The sequence below is a fragment of the Salvia splendens genome, chromosome 2 (genome assembly GCF_004379255.2).
Source record: "Salvia splendens isolate huo1 chromosome 2, SspV2, whole genome shotgun sequence".
Lineage (NCBI taxonomy): Eukaryota > Viridiplantae > Streptophyta > Magnoliopsida > Lamiales > Lamiaceae > Salvia > Salvia splendens.
Genome location: NC_056033.1, coordinates 22,117,578 through 22,136,380, shown reverse-complemented (window position 1 = coordinate 22,136,380; position 18,803 = coordinate 22,117,578). Strand labels below are relative to the sequence as shown.

The following is an 18,803-nucleotide window of genomic DNA, read 5'->3' as shown; positions in this document are numbered from 1 at the left end:
TCGCGTACTTTAGCGAAAAGTTGAAAGGAGCTCAATTGAACTATCCAACGTATGACAAGGAGTTATATGCTTTGGTTAGAGCTTTGGAAACATGGTAGCATTACTTGTGGCCTAGAGAGTTTGTAATTCACACGGATCATGAATCTCTCAAGTACTTGAAAGGTCAAGGTAAGCTTAGCAAGAGACATGTTAAGTGGGTGGAATTCATTGAATCATTTCCCTATGTAATCAAATACAAAAAGGGAAAAGAAAATATTGTGGCTGATGCATTATCTCGGAGGTACATTTTGATCACTACTTTGAGTTCTAAGTTGCTTGGTTTTGAGTTGATTAAGGAAATGTATGATAATGACCCGGACTTTTCTTCTATCTATTTAGCTTGTGAGCATGCTGCATTTGACAAGTTCTATAGGCATGATGGCTATTTGTTTAGAGAAAACAAATTATGCATTCCTAAAGGTTCTATGCGTGAATTGCTTGTGCGTGAAGCTCATGGTGGTGGTTTAATGGGTCATTTTGGAGTCCATAAGACAATGAATGTTTTGCTTGAACATTTCTTTTGGCCTAAAATGCGTGTGGATGTTGAAAGAATTTGTAAAAGATGCATAACTTGCATGCAAGCCAAGTCTAAATCACACCCACATGTTTTGTACAAACCGTTACCAATTCCTAGTGCACCTTGGGAGGATATTTCAATGGACTTTGTTGTTGGTTTGCCAGGAACAAAAAGAGGTAGAGATTCAGTTTTTGTGGTTGTTGATAGGTTTTCAAAAATGGCACATTTTATTCCATGTCACAAAACTGATGATGCATCTCATATCGCTGATTTGTTCTTTAAAGAAATTGTCTGTTTGCATGGTGTTCCTAGATCAATTGTGAGTGATCGAGATGCTAAATTTGTGAGTCATTTTTGGCGAGTGTTGTGGAATAAGTTGGGAACTAAACTCTTGTTTTCTACTACTTGTCATCCACAAACTGATGGACAAACTGAAGTAGTTAATAGGACTTTGTCTCAATTACTACGAACTTTAGTTAAAAAGAACTTGAAAAGTTGGGAGGAATGCTTACCTTTTGCTGAGTTTGCTTATAATAGAAGTGTCCATTCTGCTACTAACTTTTCCCCATTTGAAGTTGTGTATGGTTTCAATCCATTGAGTCCACTAGATTTGATTCCAATACCTATTGAAGATCGTGCAAGTCTTGATGGAAAAGCTAAGGCTGAAATGGTGAAAAGATTGCATGAAAGGGTAAGACTCAACATTGAAAAGAGGACAGAACAATATGCAAAGCAAGCCAACAAGGGTCGGAAACAAGTCATCTTTGAGCCGGGAGATTGGGTTTGGTTGCATATGAGAAAGGAGAGATTTCCTTCGAAAAGAAAGTCCAAGTTGCAGCCAAGAGGAGATGGACCATTCCAAGTGATTGGAAAAGTCAATGATAATGCTTACAAACTTGACTTACCTGGTGAGTTTAATGTAAGTGCTACTTTCAATGTTTCTGATTTATCTCCTTATGTTGGTGAATTAGATTCGAGGACGAATCCTCTTGAAGAAGAAGGGAATGATGGAGGTACACCCAAGCTGATCAACAAGGACAAGAAGATGGATCCATTAATCATTCAAAGTGGACCAATTACAAGAGCTAGAGCTAAGAAGATAAAGGAGTCCATGATGCTTTTAGTTGATGAAATAAAAGCCCAATTCCAAGACCATTCAACATTGGGCCAAATGGTGAATATTATTCAAGTTAGTGGGCAGCCCAATGCATGAAGTTTTGAGTCAATATATATCACATTTTGGAGGCCCAAATTGAAGATAAATGATGCATTTTCGTCCAAGTTGGAGCAGCAAAAATGAAGAGTCATTTTTAAGTTACTTTTGAGTTAAATAAGTGACTTTAGATGTCCTAAAGTCACACCAATAGTTAGGAGTTACTTTTCACTTATTATGAGTCATTCTAAAGGTCTTAAGTTGTACTAATGATATGAGACTTTCAAGAGTCCATTCTAGCCTATAAATAGGCTTGTAAGCATGTCATTTGAGGACATCATTGATCAAATACGAAAATAGAGTTTTTCTTGTGAGTTGAATTCTCTTTGTAGAGTTTTTCACTTGTTTGGAACTTATCAAGATACTTTGAGCAAGTTCTTGTGGCGTTCAACCATACCGAGGTTCTTGGCTGATTACATAGCCAACGGGTCGAGGTTTTCCAAGCTCTGGAAGTGGATCAAACCAGATTATCAATCAAGGAAATCCGCTGCCAATCATTATACGTGGGGTTCTTGGATCAATATATCCAACGGGTCCTTCGTCGTATCCCAATCCATATCATTTGGTATCAGAGCCAACTGGTATTGATCCATCTTTGCTGTCGACTCCTTCATCGGCTCAACTACCTCCCGGAAACCGGATTTGACTGGTGGGTCCACTAGGTCATCGTCCGAGATTCCGGCAGCAAAATACTGTTCATGGTCGGGAAGGAGTAAGTGACCCGTAGCTGCTTCGAAGGGGCCCGGCCTCGCCATTTGAGCAAACGTTCTGATCGTATACCCATCGGAAGGTTGCTCTCCTTCCGGCGACGCCGTCTCCTCATCATTTTTCCCGGCGAGTAGCTCCTCGGCCATTTCGAAGATCATTTTTTTCTTGATTCGACTAACCCCCGAAATAGTCTCAAGGCCTGTGCGTTTCAGCTCACGCCGGCCTCTCTCAGGGAAAGGAGTCCCGGCCCTCTTCGTCTTTGGCCGTGGGATGAAAGGGAGACTCCGTTCCGGCGAGCGGGGTGATTGGATCGTGTGAGATGAAACCGTAGCAGCCTCAACCGCCGGTTCTCCGCCGGCCTTCACCATAGTCGTGGCTGAAGATTACATTTCACCTCCCTCAAAGGGGAGGGAGGGAGAGTGGACGAAATCTAGAGAGAAGGGAGAGCTTCTCTCTCTTGATTGCTAAGGTGCTAAAATTCCGGGAAAGCTCTTGCAAGTTGTCGTAAGGCCTGATCAATTGCTCCTTAGGTTCAACCACGACTTTAACATTTATTTCACACCAATTCAATCCCAACATTTGTCCGCCAACTTTTGTACTTGGATCTATGCTATGAATACATCCTTTAGCAACGATTTTTTTTGTGAAAATGCTTCTCAGAGACACTTATATACCCACCTCCAAAAAATAAAAACAGATCAATCACCATTTTACTAAATAAATATATTTTTAAATGGTATGAAAATAAAAGCAAAGCTACCTGATCAATATGAGTTGTCGTAGCATTTACTGAGGGAGGTTCAGAGACTATTAAGAATTCGTATTGCACGTTCAAAATATATGAAACAGGAGCGCTTGTACCAAATACAGATGACAGAAAATATAGAAATTTTAGTTCGACTACAGATACAAGCAGGGCTGCTGATACAAATCATTAACGAAAAAATAATACGATCGAATTGAATACATCACAAAGCCAAAGAAGTCTTTCCCCAACGCCCGTCCTGCCAATGGAGGTAGAGCACGCAGTGGAATCTGCTTTGGTTCTCACGGTTGAAATGGAGTGAGGTCGATTTCATACTGTTTCTTCCCCTTGCTAACCCGAGCAATTGCAATGAGCTCTTCCAAGAGTTCTTCCAGATGACGTAGAGGCCACTGTGTTGGACCATCAACTGGTGCCTTTAGAGGTTCATCATGCACCTCCATAAAGATTCTGTCAACCCCAACATCAACTGCAGTTCGGGCAATGCAGGGTATCAGTTCACGTCGACCACCACTGGCAACACCACCACCTTCAAGCTTTCTACCAGCCGGTTGTTGAAGAGAGTGTGTTATATCACCAACAACAGGACAATTGGCCTCCCTCAACCACTCAAAATTGCGTGGATCAACAATCAGGTCATGGTAACCAAACATAGTGCCTCTCTCACAAACCATAACATTTTCATTTCAAGCCAATCTTATCTTTTCAACAGAATTTTCCATGACTGAAGGCGCACAGAATTGGACTTTCTTAATATTGATAATTTTCCCAGTCTTTGCAGCAGCTACAAGCAGATCTGTCTGTCGGCACAAAAAAGCAGGAATCTGAATTATGTCTGCAACCTTGCCAACAGCTTCACACTGTATTGTTTCGTGCACATTAGTAACTATTGGAATGTCATAAGTTGTTTTCACCTTCTCAAGGATCTTCAATCCTTCTTTTTTTTTAAATACCTTCACGGTGGAGGGTTCGTGGGTCCCTCATCCCTATATTTCATATCAAAAGGGTACAATCAGAGAGTTACAAAGGGACCGATCACACTATGTCTAGGAAAACAAAAATAAGAAGGGGACATGCCCATAAAGGCTCCATACCTGCATACTCTACAGCGTCTCTTAGATCCGGCTCGGAGGAGGCTCCCATGGCCCTTGTACTACTCTCGGATTTCATCTTTCACCCGGATGTTGGGTATTCCCATCTCGTCCATTCGGGCAATGGCTTTAATCATTCTTGGAGTTGTTTCTGCGGTCATGCGACAGAAGGTGGAATGTTCGAGCCCCATCTTGGCAAGGTAATTGGCTGCTTTGTTTCCTTCCCTATGGATAAAGGTAATTCGGAAGTTATGTTGGCGCTTGAGGATGGCAAGGCGCGCCATGACTTGGCGAACGTGAGCTGGTCCCCATGTTTTACTGTTGACGAGTTTGGTCGCTTGCTCCGTGTCCGAGAGTTCGGCTTCCAAAGCTGATTGTATTGCCCAGAGTTCGGCTTCCAAAGCTGATTGTATTTCGAGGGGGGTCGAGAAGGCTGCAAGGATCTTTCCCCCTCCGTCTCGTACGAGTCCACCCCTCCTGCCTTGTTCGTTGCATTCATGTAGGCACCATCTGTGTTGACCTTGATCCACGATTGCTCCAGGGGGTGCCACTTGATTGCCATGACGAGCGGTCTTGGCCTTCTACTCTCGATGTGGCTCCGGGGGGTGCAACTTGATTGCATGCCTCTCCAATACTTCGGCTTGATCATTCCATTCGCCATGCCATTCCAGATGATCATTTGGACTTGCCACACCACGTTGAACGGTTTGAATTGTACCTGCTCATGTCGACTTCTGTTGCGCTCCGCCCAAATGAACCAAAGGATAAGATATGGCAAGGAGCGGCTCAGGTGCCTCTTGGCTTGTTGTTTTTTTTTTAAAATTTTAAACACCCAATGGGAGGAGGGTTAAGGCGAACCCACACCTGTGCATTACAAAAACCAATTGATGCAACCAAACATATACCGAGTCGCCCAAAAGTGACGACTCGCCAAGTCATGACAAATTAGAGTACAACGAGGGCCTCCCTAACAACTAGGATGGTCATCTATATACTCTCAAAATCCTATTACAATTTGATGCAACCTTTGCATCCCCAAAACCTTTGTCCATCACCTAGTTAAGGTCAGCAATAGGGATGCCTCCGCAAGGGACAGACCCTCCTGGATCCAAGTCCTCGATGAGGCCCTCTATTTCTCGGTTGGGGGGCCCACATGCGGCATTCATGGAGCTAAAACTCGAGTCAATTGTACCCGATTTAACACTCCCAAACGTCAACATAGCAACATTCTCCTTCAAATGCCAATCATCAACGTATGGAGCCTTGGTGTGCATAAATCCCTCATGTACCTTTCCCTTCCTCTTCCTCGACACCAATTGTAAGCCATCCTCATCCACACTTGGTTGCCTCCTACTAGCCACTCTTGGCTTTGACTGTCCCGCACTCGAAGAACCCTTGGTGTTCTCCACGTGGTTGTTACAATCTTTAACCGTCTCCAAATGTCCAGGGGTCGATGCAGTGCCAGACCAAGCCTCCGCCATTGGGCGCCACTCACGTCGGATGGTCTTTGAGGTATGGCTCGCATGGTTCTCCTTGGATGTTGCTCAGTGATCCTTGTCTCTACCCCGAGCCTTCCTTCCCGCTGCATGGCAATCCTCTTCCTCATGCCCAACATGTTTGCAATTAGCGCAAAACAATGGAATACGGTCCCATGCCACTTTGTACCTTGAATCTTTGCCTCGGATATTAAGGATGATCTCTTCCGTCGGGGAAGTAGAGATGTCAATCTCTACACAAATCCTCGCGAATGAGAGCCGGCTTTGATGGATTGTGGCATGGTCGGCTTGTAGTGGCTTGCCTAGAAGTTTACCGATTGCCATGAGAGCCGATTCCTCAAAGATATGCGCTGGGATTCCCATGATGTTACACCAAACGGCAACAACCGGCGACTCGAAGAATGTATCAAAGTACAGCGCCCACTTGAACACCCTCATTGGGTGGATATCGACATACCAATTGGGGTTCCCATTGGGGCCATTTAAGACCTTAGCGTAGTCGGCCATCGCTTGGAATTGAATTAAATTGTGCTTAGCGTTCAAGTATTTCCCCAAACCTCCAAGGCTCCTTTGAATTTGGGAGGAAGATGGGAGCGAGTGTGAGAACTTTCCAACGACGGCTAGCCCTAACTTCTCCGAGAGGACATCCGTGTCTGAATCGGAGAAGGTACGGGATGGTGTGCCTTCCAAGCATCCAACCTTCCACACGGCCTTAATCTTGGTGTCATCCAAGGGGATTGGCTCGGCCTTAAGGGGCTTGTACGAGGCTGATTCTCCTTCCCCGCTCCCCGACCCCCCTTCGTGGTGGAGAAGTTTCGCCACCTTCCAAGCTCCCACCGGCGGCCACATGTTTTCCGGCGAGAGTTTTCCGACGGCTGAGCGGCGGGAGGCCGGTCCCCCTCGTTTTCACCATGGCCGATTGCTAAGGGAGGAGAGGGTGTGTGGCACATGGAGTAGAATTTGAATTCAAATTGCCACTTACCAAAAGAGAGCCAACACTTCCTTCCCCATGCAAAGCAAGCTTTGTCTTTTCCCTAATTTGTGAGTAACATGCATCCAACTCCTCACATGTCACCCCCACACCAAGACAAGGAATCACATGGACCCTTGTACCTTCCACGTGCTGATGGTTGACCAGCACCCTCCCCTTTGGTGTTACATCATCGTTCCGGCTGGCCGGCGCTGGCGAAGTTCCGGCTACCCCCTCATAATCGGGTTCCTCCAAATCACCCGTTGACGCGCTTCCCTCCTTAGCCATTTGAGCTAATGCGTTCAGTATCTCCCCAACACAAGCATGTTCCAATTCAAAAATCATCCTCTTCTTAGCCCTACTCACCTCCGAGCCCGTTTCAAGGCCGGCACGCTTGAGGGCTTGCCGTGATTTCACCGGATATGGGGTTCCTATCCTCTTTGTTTTTGGCCGGTCCAACGTTGAGAAGGTCCATTCCGGCGTAGAGAGGATGCGCAACGCATGGATAACGCCCGTGGCCTCCTACTCCGGCACCTTGCCACCGGCCTTCACCATTGAGGCGGGTGCGAGGGCATATCACCACCGACCGAGCAAAGTGAGCCTTGGCCGAGAGACCACGCACGTTCCCTCGGGTGACCCGTCGGCGGGGAGGCCGGCTAGATTACCGTCGGCGTTGGAAAATCTAGAGAGAGAAGTTAGAGAAGGGAGAGGCCAACCGCTAACCAAAAGGCATTCAATTCTTTCCGGGATAGTGTCATTGATTCGGAGTGGTGGTGAGGCTCCCTCGAACCATCCATCGAACTCCCTCCAAATACTTGCCGCTCCTCGCCTTGGATGAAAAGGTGCTGGAGGGATTCAATATTTGGGCTATTGAGGCAGCATTGGCATTTGGATGCCAACTCAATCTTTTGCCATTGGAGTTTTGTCTCTACCGGGATCCGATTTGAGAGCAACCGCCAATTAAAGATCGCAATGGAGTTAGTGAGGCCGGCTTTCTAGATATCCTCAAGCCCTAGGATGGTCGGCCTGTGTGAGCGAAGAGTGTCCCACTTAGTCTCCAAAGAGAAGTCTCCACGCCGGGTGAGGGTCCATCTCGGAATGTCATGCTCCTCTTCAAGAATCGGCGTGTCAATGATCTTGCTAATAATGTGTTGGGAGATGCCGGATTGGTATTGGAGCAGTTGTAGTTTAGGTACATCCCAAGCGCCTCCACGGATGAAGTTCGAGACCTTGGTGAGTGGAGCACCCCTATCGTCAATGCTTAGATCCCTAATGGCGACATCTTCAAGCCAAATATCATCCCAAAAGTAGATCTCTCTGTGACCCACCACCCATCTAATGAATGTTTGCGCTTGGTCTCGCGCCCTCAATAATCTTTTCCATATTGGGCTATTCCTCCCAGATGGCTTAGCTGTGAGGGGGGACACGTTGGAACAGTATTTTGCCATCATGAACCTAGCCCAAAGGGAGCTATGTTCGCGAAATCTCCACCACGACTTGATGTTAAAAGCCTGGATCACTTCCTTGAATCTACGGATACCAAGGCCCCCTTCTGCCGTTGGGAGACAGATTTGGTCCCAGCGAATCCAGTGTGTCCTTTTCTTTTCCATTGTTGCACCCAAAAGAACCGAGCCAGCTGCTGGTCCAATTGGTTAAGGGCACCGGCAGTTGGTTCAATAGCTTGGAAGATATGAATTGGGACCGCCTCAAGGGTACTTTTAATGAGAGTAAGCCTTCTTCCAAAGGAGAGATGCCGATGTGCCCATCCTAAGATTCTTCCTGCAACTTTTTCTCGAAGAAACATGAACATATCTGTGCGTTTAACTCCACGGTAGATGGGGACCCCCAAATAAAGGAACGGGAAATTACCTCAGGAGAAGCCGCCTTCGGTTTGGATAAGGCTTGCGCTCCCTTCATGAGCTTCATCAATGTAAAAGTTGCTCTTAGACAAGTTGATTTGCTGGCCCGAGATCATCGCATACTCATCAAGGCAAGCTCTGAGCTGCCGGAGGGGATTTGTTACCGCAAGTGTAAAAATGATGATATCATCGACATAGGCTAGGTGGTTGACCCCATACATCGTCTAGTGGCCTTGTATGCCATTTCTTTTCTCCCTAAGATTAACTTATCGAGGGCCCTTGAAAGATAGTTCGCGGCGAGAGCAAACAAGGCCAGGGAGATGGGATCACCCTGCCTAAGTCCTCGTGTCGATTTAAAGAATACGGATGGGGCGCCATTTATAAGGACCAAAAACCAGAACCATCCCACGCATCTCTCGTTCATCGAAACCCAAGCCTCCGGGAAGCCCATTCGACGTAGGGCTCTCAACAGGAAGGGCCATTGGACATGATCATAGGGCCTTGGCCATGTCGATCTTGATCTCCACATTTGGAGCCGGGGAGCTTCGCGAGAGTTCATGGAACATTTCCTGGGCTAGTAAGACATTATCATTCAATAACCGCCCCTTCACAAAGCCACTCTGATTTGGGGAGATCACCTTCGGGAGGATTGGAGTGAGCCTTCTGGTCAGGATTTTCGTAATAAACTTAAAGTGTGGAACAAGGAGGTGTTTGGGAACGTTCACATTAACCTCAGAAATCTTGAAGAAAGCATTGTCGTGGCTCAAGCAGATTTTGAAGAGGATCCAACGCCGGGGAATAGAACAGAGATCAACAAGCTTATCACTAACTACATCCTATCCCTTAAGATGGAGGAAGATTTTTGGCATCAGAAAGCGACCTTGAGATGGCTTGCGGAAGGAGATAACAACACCAGGTTCTACCAAAGCTGGGTCAAGCAAAAGAGGACCAGGTTAAGAATTCATAGGATTGAAGAGAATGGGCAAGAGCTAACGGACGAAACGGAGATTAGAAACTCGGCGGTCAACTTTTTCAAAGGTCTCCTTGGGCCCGATTGCCCGGAACTTGCCAACCCGGACCTTGACCTCCTGCACCACCTGCCTCCCTCGGAGCAATTGGAGGATCTCCCTAAGGCTCCAGGATCAGAAGAAATTAAAAGAGCCGTTTTTTATATTTCCGGAAACAGCGCGCCAGGGCTGGATGGCTTCACGGCTACCTTTTTCCAAGCATGCTGGGATACCGTGGGGTCGGATGTGGAGGTGGCAATTGTACAATTCTTCCTCGGGGCATTCCTCCCCCGAAGCATCACGGCCACAAGTGTCGTACTCATCCCCAAAAAATCAGCACCTACGACGTGGGGGGACTACCGGCCCATCAGCCTTTGCAACGTCATTAATAAGGTGATCACAAAAATTATTGCTAAAAGGCTAACGCCGTTTCTGCCGCAGGTTGTGTCCCCGAACCAAAGTGGATTCGTGGAAGGGAGACTCCTCAACGACAATGTGCTCCTTGCTCAGGAAATGTTCTATGAGCTAGCCAGATGCACTCCAGCCCCAAATGTTGCGATTAAAATTTATATGGCCAAGGCCTACGACCGGGTGCAATGGCCTTTCCTACTTAAGGTCATTAGAAGGATGGGATTCCCAAATGCTTGGGTTTCAATGGTTGAGAGATGCATTAGCACATGTTGGTTCTCGGTAACAAGTCAATGGTGCCCCGGCGGGCTTTTTCAAATCCTCTCGGGGATTGCGTCAAGGAGACCCCATCTTCCCAGCTCGTTTGTGATTGCTGCGGACTATCTCTCGAGAGCCCTTGATAAACTAATACTGGGGCAGAATGAAATGACTTTTCAGGCTACTCGTCGATGTATGGAGATCAGCCACCTCGCATATGCCGATGACATCATCATTTTCACGCAAGCGGCTGTGAATCCCCGGAGGAAGCTTAGAGCCTGCCTCGATAACTATGCGGATGTGTCGGGGCAGCAAATCAATCTGGTCAAGAGCAATTTTTACATCGATGAAAAACATTTTTTTTTTTTTTTTTTTTTTTTTTTTTTTTTTACATCGATGAAAAACATGAAAGATGTGCGAATGCAATACAAGTGAAGGAGGCTTATCCCGAGGTACCTTCCCTTTCCTCTACTTGGGAGTTCCTCTCTATCGTGGTGTGAACGTACAGATATGTTTATGTTCCTACGGGAAAAGATTTCCGCTAGGGTCTCGGAGTGGGCCCACAGACACCTATCATTCGGGGGCCGTCTTACGCTCATTAAAAGCACTCCCGGGTCTGTGCCGATCCACATCTTTCAGGCCATCGAACCAACGGCCGTTGCCCTTAAGCTACTTTTTTTTATATAAAAACACCCTTAGGGGTGGAGGGTTGAGGCGGACCCACACCTGTGCATTACCAGTAACCAATTGCAACAACATTGATGGAGACACAACCAAGCTGATCTACAAGGACAAGAAGATGGATCCATTGATCATTCCAAGTGGGCCAATTACAAGAGCTAGAGCTAAGAAGATAATGGAGTCCATGTTGCTTTTAGTTGTTGAAATAAAAGCCCAGTTACAAGACCATTCTACATTGGGCCAAGTGGTGAATATTATTCAAGTTTGTGGGCAGCCCAAGACTTGAAGTGTGGAGTCACTACATATCAACATTTTGGAGGCCCAAATTGATGATACATGATGCATTTTCGTCCAAGTTGGGGCAGCCAAAATGAAGAGTCTATTTTAGTTACATTTTATGTTAAATAAGTGACTTTAGATATCCTAGAGTTATACCACAGGTTTAGGAGTTACTTTTCTTTTATTATGAGTCATTTTTAAGTGTCTTAAGTTGTACTAATGATGTGAGACTTTCAAGAGTCCATTCTAGCCTATAAATAAGCTTGTAAGCATGTCATTTGAAGACACCGTTGATCAAATACGAAATAGACTTTGTCTTGTGAGTTGAATTCTCTTTGTAGAGGTTTTCACTTGTTTGGAACTTATCAAGATACTTTGAGCAAGTTCTTGTGGCGTTCAACCATATCGAGGTTCTTGGCTGATCATATAGCCATTGGGTCGAGGTTTTCTAAGCTCTAGAAGTGGATCAAACCAGATTATCAATCAAGGGAGGCCGCTGCCAAACCTTATACGTTGGGTTCTTGGATCAATATATCCAACGGGTCCTTCGTCGTATCTCAATCCTTATCATTTGGTATCACGAGCCAACTGGTATTGATCTATCCTTAGCCTTATCTTACATTGTTTATCTTTCATATCCTTGAAAAAAAAACTGAAAAAACTAGAAAAAAAACTGAAAAATAAGAAAAAAAACGAAATACATATTTCACCTCATATTTTCTTGACCATTTCCTTTCATCTTTCATTCAAGGGCTGAAGTTTGGTTGGTCGTTATTAGATCTTGTTTGTTCTTGATTTGTTTTTTACTTGTGTTATCTTTGCAAAAGAGACGGAGTGGTAAAAGGCTTGAGTGGTGAGATTATTTGAGGGGAGGTAAAAGCCAACGAGTGATATACACGTGTGTTTTGTGAGGTTTATTTTTGTGTGATAATGCTTCGAAATGAGAGGCATGGAAACGGTAGAAGAGGGCGTACAAATGAAGTTGATGGTGATTTGAGAAGTATCAAACTGAAGATCCCAACATTCCAAGGAAGGAGTGACCCTGAAGCTTAATTGGAGTTGGAGAGAAGGTGGATCTCATCTTTGAATGTCACAACTCTTCCGAGGAGAAAAAGGTTAGGCTTGCTGCTATTGAATTCACTGACTATGCTATAGTTTGGTGGGATCAATTGAACACTAGTACAAGGCGATATGGAGGAAGACCAATTTCGACGTGGGAAGAAATGAAAGGCATAATGCGTAAGAGATTTGTACCTACTCATTATTTTCGTGAATTGTATCAAAAATTACAATCTATGAAACAAGGTACTAAATCTGTTGATGAGTACTACAAAGAGATGGAGATTGCTATGATTAGGGCAAATGTTGAAGAAGATAGAGAAGCAACCATGGCTCGATTCTTATGTTGGCTGAATAGGGAGATTGCAAATATTGTGGAGCTTCAACACTATGTGGAGTTGGAGGACATGGTTCATATGGCCATGAAGGTGGAGGGACAATTGAAGAAGAAGGGAACAATCCAAAAGAATTTTTCAACAAGTTCTCATTTGTCAAGGACAAAAGAGTGGACTTCATCCAAATGCAATTTTGGGGCAGCTTCTAAACCCCAAAATGAAGCGTTGACATCCAAGTCCAAAGAATTTGAGAAGGGTAAAGGTATTTTTCTACTTCTACTCGAAATAGAGATATCAAATGTTTTCGTTGTCAAGGTGTTGGACACATTGCATCTCAATGTCCAAACAAAAGGGTGATGATTTTGAAGCCAAATGGAGAGATAGAATCTGAAAGTGAACGTGAAGATGATGATGAGGAGGAGGAGGATAAACAATTGGAGGAGATTGGACCAGAACATGGAGAACTTTTGGTGGTTCGAAGGGCTCTAAACATGCAAAACAGAAACGATGATCAACAAAGGGAGAACATCTTCCACACAAGGTGTTTGGTCCAAGGTAAACTTTGCATAATGATTATTGATGGTGGTAGTTGTGCAAATGTTGCAAGTTCTGAAATGGTGGAAAAGTTGAGCTTAACAATGGAAAAACATCCTAATCCATACAAGCTACAATGGCTTAATGAATGTGGAGAAATTCGAGTGACTAAGCGAGTTCTAATTTCGTTTTCAATTGGCAATTATAAAGATGATGTTCTTTGTGATGTTGTGCCAATGCATGCAAGTCACATTCTTTTGGGGAGGCCATGGCAGTTTGATCGTAGGGTGATTTATGATGGATTTGACAACCACTAACCTTCAAGCACAACAACAAGTCTATTATGCTTGTCTCATTGACACCTCAACAAGTTCAAGAGGACCAACAGAAATTGTCACAAGCAAGGAGAGCTCGTGAGGTTGAGAGAAAAAAAAGTGAGGGCATTGAAAAAGAGTCGAGTGAAAAAAAGAGTCGAGAGAAAAGTAAGGATGAGAGAAAAAAAGGTGAGGGCATTGAAAAAGAGACAAGTGAAAAGAGTCCGAATGAAAAAAAGAATTTTTATGTGGGAGCAAAAGAAATAAAGAGTGCAATAGTTCAAAAAGAGAGTGTTTTCATCTTAGTGTACAAACAGTCTTTGTTTACCACTAACGAATTAACCACTTCTTTGCCAAGTACTTTTGTGTCTCTTTTACAGGAATTCGAAGATATTTTTCCAGCGGAAGAATCAAGTGGAATCACCTCCATTAAGAGGTATTGAACACCAAATTGACCTTGTTCCCGGGGCAGTTCTACCAAACCGACCAGCCTATAGAGCCAATCCCGAAGAGACTAAGGAAATTCAAAGGCAAGTGCAAGAGTTGTTGGACAAAGGAAAAATCCGTGAGAGCATGAGTCCATGTTCTGTTCCGGTTATTGTTGTTTCTAAGAAAGATGGATCATGGAGGATGTGCATCGACTGCCGAGCAATCATCAAAATCACGGTAAAGTATCGCTATCCTATTCCTAGGCTAGATGATATGCTTGATGAATTACATGGATCTGTTGTGTTTAGTAAGATCGATTTGAAAAGTGGTTATCATCAAATTCGAATTAGAGAAGGAGACGAATGGAAAACAACCTTTAAAACAAAATTTGGTCTATATGAGTGGTTAGTAATGCCTTTTGGTTTAACTAATGCACCAAGTACTTTCATGAGATTGATGCACCATGTTTTGAGAAAATTCATTGGAAAATTTGTGGTTGTTTATTTTGATGATATTCTTGTCTATAGCAAAAATGTGGATGAACATCTTAACCATGTGTGCATGCGTGCAGTTTTGGATACCTTACGAAAAGAATCATTGTACGCAAATCTCAAAAAGTGTTCTTTTTGCATGGATAAAATTGTTTTTCTGAGTTTTGTTATACGTGCTAATGGGATTGAAATGGGTTTTAGTACAATTGCTGCACCTTTGAATGAGATTGTGAAAAAGGATGTTTGTTTTAATTGGGGAGAAAAACAAGAGCATGCTTTTAATCTCCTTAAAGAAAAACTTACAACTGCACCAATTCTTTCTTTGCCTAACTTTGATAACATGTTCGAGCTTGAATGTGATGCATCTGGAGTAGGCATAGGAGCTGTTTTGTTGCAGGATGGAAAGCCAATCGCTTACTTTAGTGAAAAGTTGAAAGGAGCTCAATTGAACTATCCAACATATGACAAGGAGTTATATGCTTTGGTTAGAGCTTTGGAAACATGGCAGCATTACTTGTGGCCTAGAGAGTTTATAATTCATACGGATCATGAATCTCTCAAGTACTTGAAAGGTCAAGGTAAGCTTAGCAAGAGACATGTTAAGTGGGTGGAATTCATTGAATCATTTCCCTATGTAATCAAATACAAAAAGGGAAAAGAAAACATTGTGGCTGATGCATTGTCTCGGCGGTACATTTTGATCTCACTACTTTGAGTTCTAAGTTGCTTGGTTTTGAGTTGATTAAGGAAATGTATGATAATGACCCGGACTTTTCTTCTATCTATTTAGCTTGTGAGCATGCTGCATTTGACAAGTTCTATAGGCATGATGGCTATTAGTTTAGAGAAAATAAACTGTGCATTCCTAAAGGTTCTATGCGTGAATTTCTTGTGCGTGAAGCTCATGGTGGTGGTTTAATGGGGCATTTTGGAGTCCATAAGACAATGGATGTCTTGCATGAACATTTCTTTTGGCCTAAAATGCGTGTGGATGTTGAAAGAATTTGTAAAAGATGCATAACTTTTTTTTTTTTTTTTTTTTTTTTTTTTTTTTTTTATCAAACACCTCTACGGTGGAGGGTTCGTGGGTCCCTCATCCCTATATTTCCAAAGGCGGTAATTACAAGGCGTGGCCACACCCAAAAGTGGTGTGCCGTAACAAATCAAGAGTAGTATGCGGTCCAATCCCACAAGGTTCGGACCTCATCATACTCTTTTCCAAAAAACAATTAACCAAAAAGCTAGTCACTATTGTCTCCCATCGTCTCATTATCAACTTTAATGCCCGTTCCCGTCAAGGTATCGGATGTGCGACACTCCCATCTCGTCCAATCTAACCAAGTCCAACAGTTCTCTCGGTGCTGAGTTGTAGTGCATTCGTAGACCACTGTCTTGGACTAGCCCCATTTTCGCAAGGAAATCCGCCGCTTTGTTCCCCTCCCTGTGTATGAAGGTGGCTCGGAATTTGAGTTGGCGTTTATGAAGGGTTAGTTGCGCCACCGCTTGCCGGGCGAGTGCCGGGCCCCATCCTGTCCCATTGACCAATTTGATTGCTTGCTCTGCATCGGACTCAATCCAGATTGGTAGGGCGAGTTCTTTGGCTATATTTAGCCCGTGGAGCATGGCCAACAGCTCCGCCTCTAACGCCGAGTGTGCTTCTAGGGGTGTGCTGAAGGCGACGAGCATCTTACCCAAGTGGTCTCGAATAATCCCTCCAGCCCCTGTTCTACCGTTCGCTTCATTGTAGGAGCCATCGGTGTTGAGCTTTATCCACGGCTGGTCCGGGGGGTTCCATTTGATTGCCATGGCTAGGGGTAGCGCCCTGATTGCCGCCGCTTGAGGAATGTTGATTCCAAGTTTAACTCCCTTCCAATGTTTCGGCTTCAAGCTTCCATTGGACATAGCATTCCGAATGAACATGTGGACCTGCCATACCACGTTTTGTGGTTTAAACTGTGTGCCTTGGTGGCGACTCCTGTTTCTCTCCGACCAGATAAACCACAGAATGAGGTATGGAGTGGCTCGGCTAAGATGTTTCTTGTTCGGCTGTTGGTACCTTCGCGCCCACACTTCGATTCTCGTAGGGATTGTATCATTGATATGGATGCGGGGGAACGGGCCTGTGAACCAACCGTCAAACTCACTCCATACTCTGCGAGCTCCATGTCCCTGGATGAAGAGGTGTTGGAGGGACTCGGTATTCGGTCGGTGGGGGCAGCATTGGCACTTAGAGGCTAGCTCAATCTCCCGCCACTGAAGCTTCGTGTCAACCGGCACCCGATTGGAGAGAAGCCTCCAGATAAAGATGGCTATTGAGTTGGTGAGGCCTGCCTTCCAAACGTCCCCCAAACCTTGGATGATCGGGTTTCGCCCTCGAAGTGTGTCCCATGTCGAAGCCACCGTGAATTCCCCATGTTTAGAGAGGTTCCACCTCAGGTTATCCTGTTCATCATGGAGGATCGGTGTATTAATGATGCCATCGATAACATGCTGAGGGAGGCCGGCCTGATTGTGAAGAAGCTGAAGCTTGGGCACATCCCAACCCCCATTAGTAATGAACTCCGAAACCCGGGTGGTTGGTCTTCCCCTATCATCAAGACTAAATTCCCTCAGAGGGCTATTGCCAAGCCAAATGTCATCCCAGAAGTAGATGTCCCCTTGTCCCACTAGCCATCTCATGTGCGGTTGTGCGAGGGGCCATGCTCTTGAGAGCCTTCTCCACGTAGGGCTACTCCTGCTCGGCAGTCTCAAGGTGAGCGGTGTGGAGTTGGTGCAATATTTTGCCATCATGTATCTTGCCCAAAGGGAGTTTTGCTCCCGAAAGCGCCACCAAAGTTTGATATTGAAGGCGCGGAGGACCTCCATAGTTTTCCGGATCCCAAGGCCTCCTTCATCAGTGGGCCGACACATTTGTTCCCAACCAATCCAATGGGTCCGCTTCTTCTCATTCGTAGACCCCCAAAAGAATCGGGCCATTTGTTGATCAAGTTGCTTAAGGGTACCGGCCGTGGGCTCGACGGCTTGGAAGATGTGTAAGGGGATCGCTTCAAGGGTGCTCTTAATCAACGTAAGCCTTCCTCCAAAGGATAGGTGACGGTGTGCCCATCCTGAGATCCTTCTTGCAATCTTTTCTCGTAGAAAGAGGAACATGTCCGTGCGTTTGACACCACGATAGATAGGTACTCCGAGGTAGAGGAAAGGGAAAACCCCTCTAGTGAAGCCCCCTTCCGCCTGGATCGAGTTTGCCCAATGCTCATGGGCCTCGGCAATATAGAAATTACTCTTAGCAAGGCTGACTTGTTGGCCGGAGACTCTTTCATACTTTTCAAGACAAGCTCTTAGCCGGCGCATAGGATTTGCCGCCGCTTGGGTGAAGATGATAATGTCGTCCACATAGGCTAGATGGCTGATCTCCATGCATCTCCGGGAGGCTTTGTACGTCATGTCCTTTTGGCCGAGGATGAGCTTATCTAATGCTCGGGACAGGTATTCCGCAGCGATCACGAACAGAGCGGGGGAGATCGGATCTCCTTGCCGAAGTCCACGAGTTGATCTAAAGAAGCCCGCGGGTGCCCCGTTAACAAGGACCGAGAACCAGCAATACCCAATACACCTCTCCATAAGTGAAATCCATGAATCCGGGAATCCCATACGGCGTAAAACTTTGAAGAGGAAGGGCCATTGGACCCTATCATAGGCTTTAGCCATGTCAATCTTTACTGCCACATTAGGCGCTGGGGAGCATCTAGCAAGCTCATGGAACATTTCTTGAGCCAGAAGTGCGTTGTCGTTAAGGAGCCGACCTTTGACAAAACCACTTTGGTTTGGGGAGATGACCTGTGGGAGGAAAGGAGAGAGTCGAGAGGTGAGTACCTTGGTAATGATCTTGTTTAAAACATTGCAGAGACTGATGGGTCGGTAGTCGGTCCATGACTCCGGCGATGCCTTCTTTGGGATAAGGACAATGCTTGTGGCCGTGATGCTCCTTGGCAGGAAGGCCCCTCTGAAGAACTGTCTGATTGCTTCCACTACCTCCGGCCCCACAATGGACCAGCAGGCTTGATAGAAGGTGGCCGAGAAGCCATCAGGTCCGGGTGCACTATCTCCGGAAATGCAAAAGGTGGCACTCCTGACCTCGTCCGCACTTGGAGCATCTGCGATGTCAACGAACTGCTCGGCTGAGTGGACCTGCTGGATTAGGTCGAGGTCTGGGTCTTCAAGTGTCGGATTGTTGGGGGCAAGGAGTTGTTGGAAGAACTCCACTGCGGACTTTTTAATCTCGGCTTCCTCGGTGAGCTCCTGCCCATTGACACGGATTGAATGGATGCGGAGACGGACCCTCTTTTGTTTCA

The 18,803-nt window shown here is 45.4% G+C and overlaps 1 pseudogene; it reads right to left on the bottom strand.

Moving 5' to 3' along the window:
• Positions 1 to 3,375: 3,375 nt before the first annotated feature.
• Positions 3,376 to 4,410, bottom strand: LOC121776220 (annotated as a pseudogene).
• Between the last annotated feature and the right edge of the window lie 14,393 nt (positions 4,411 to 18,803).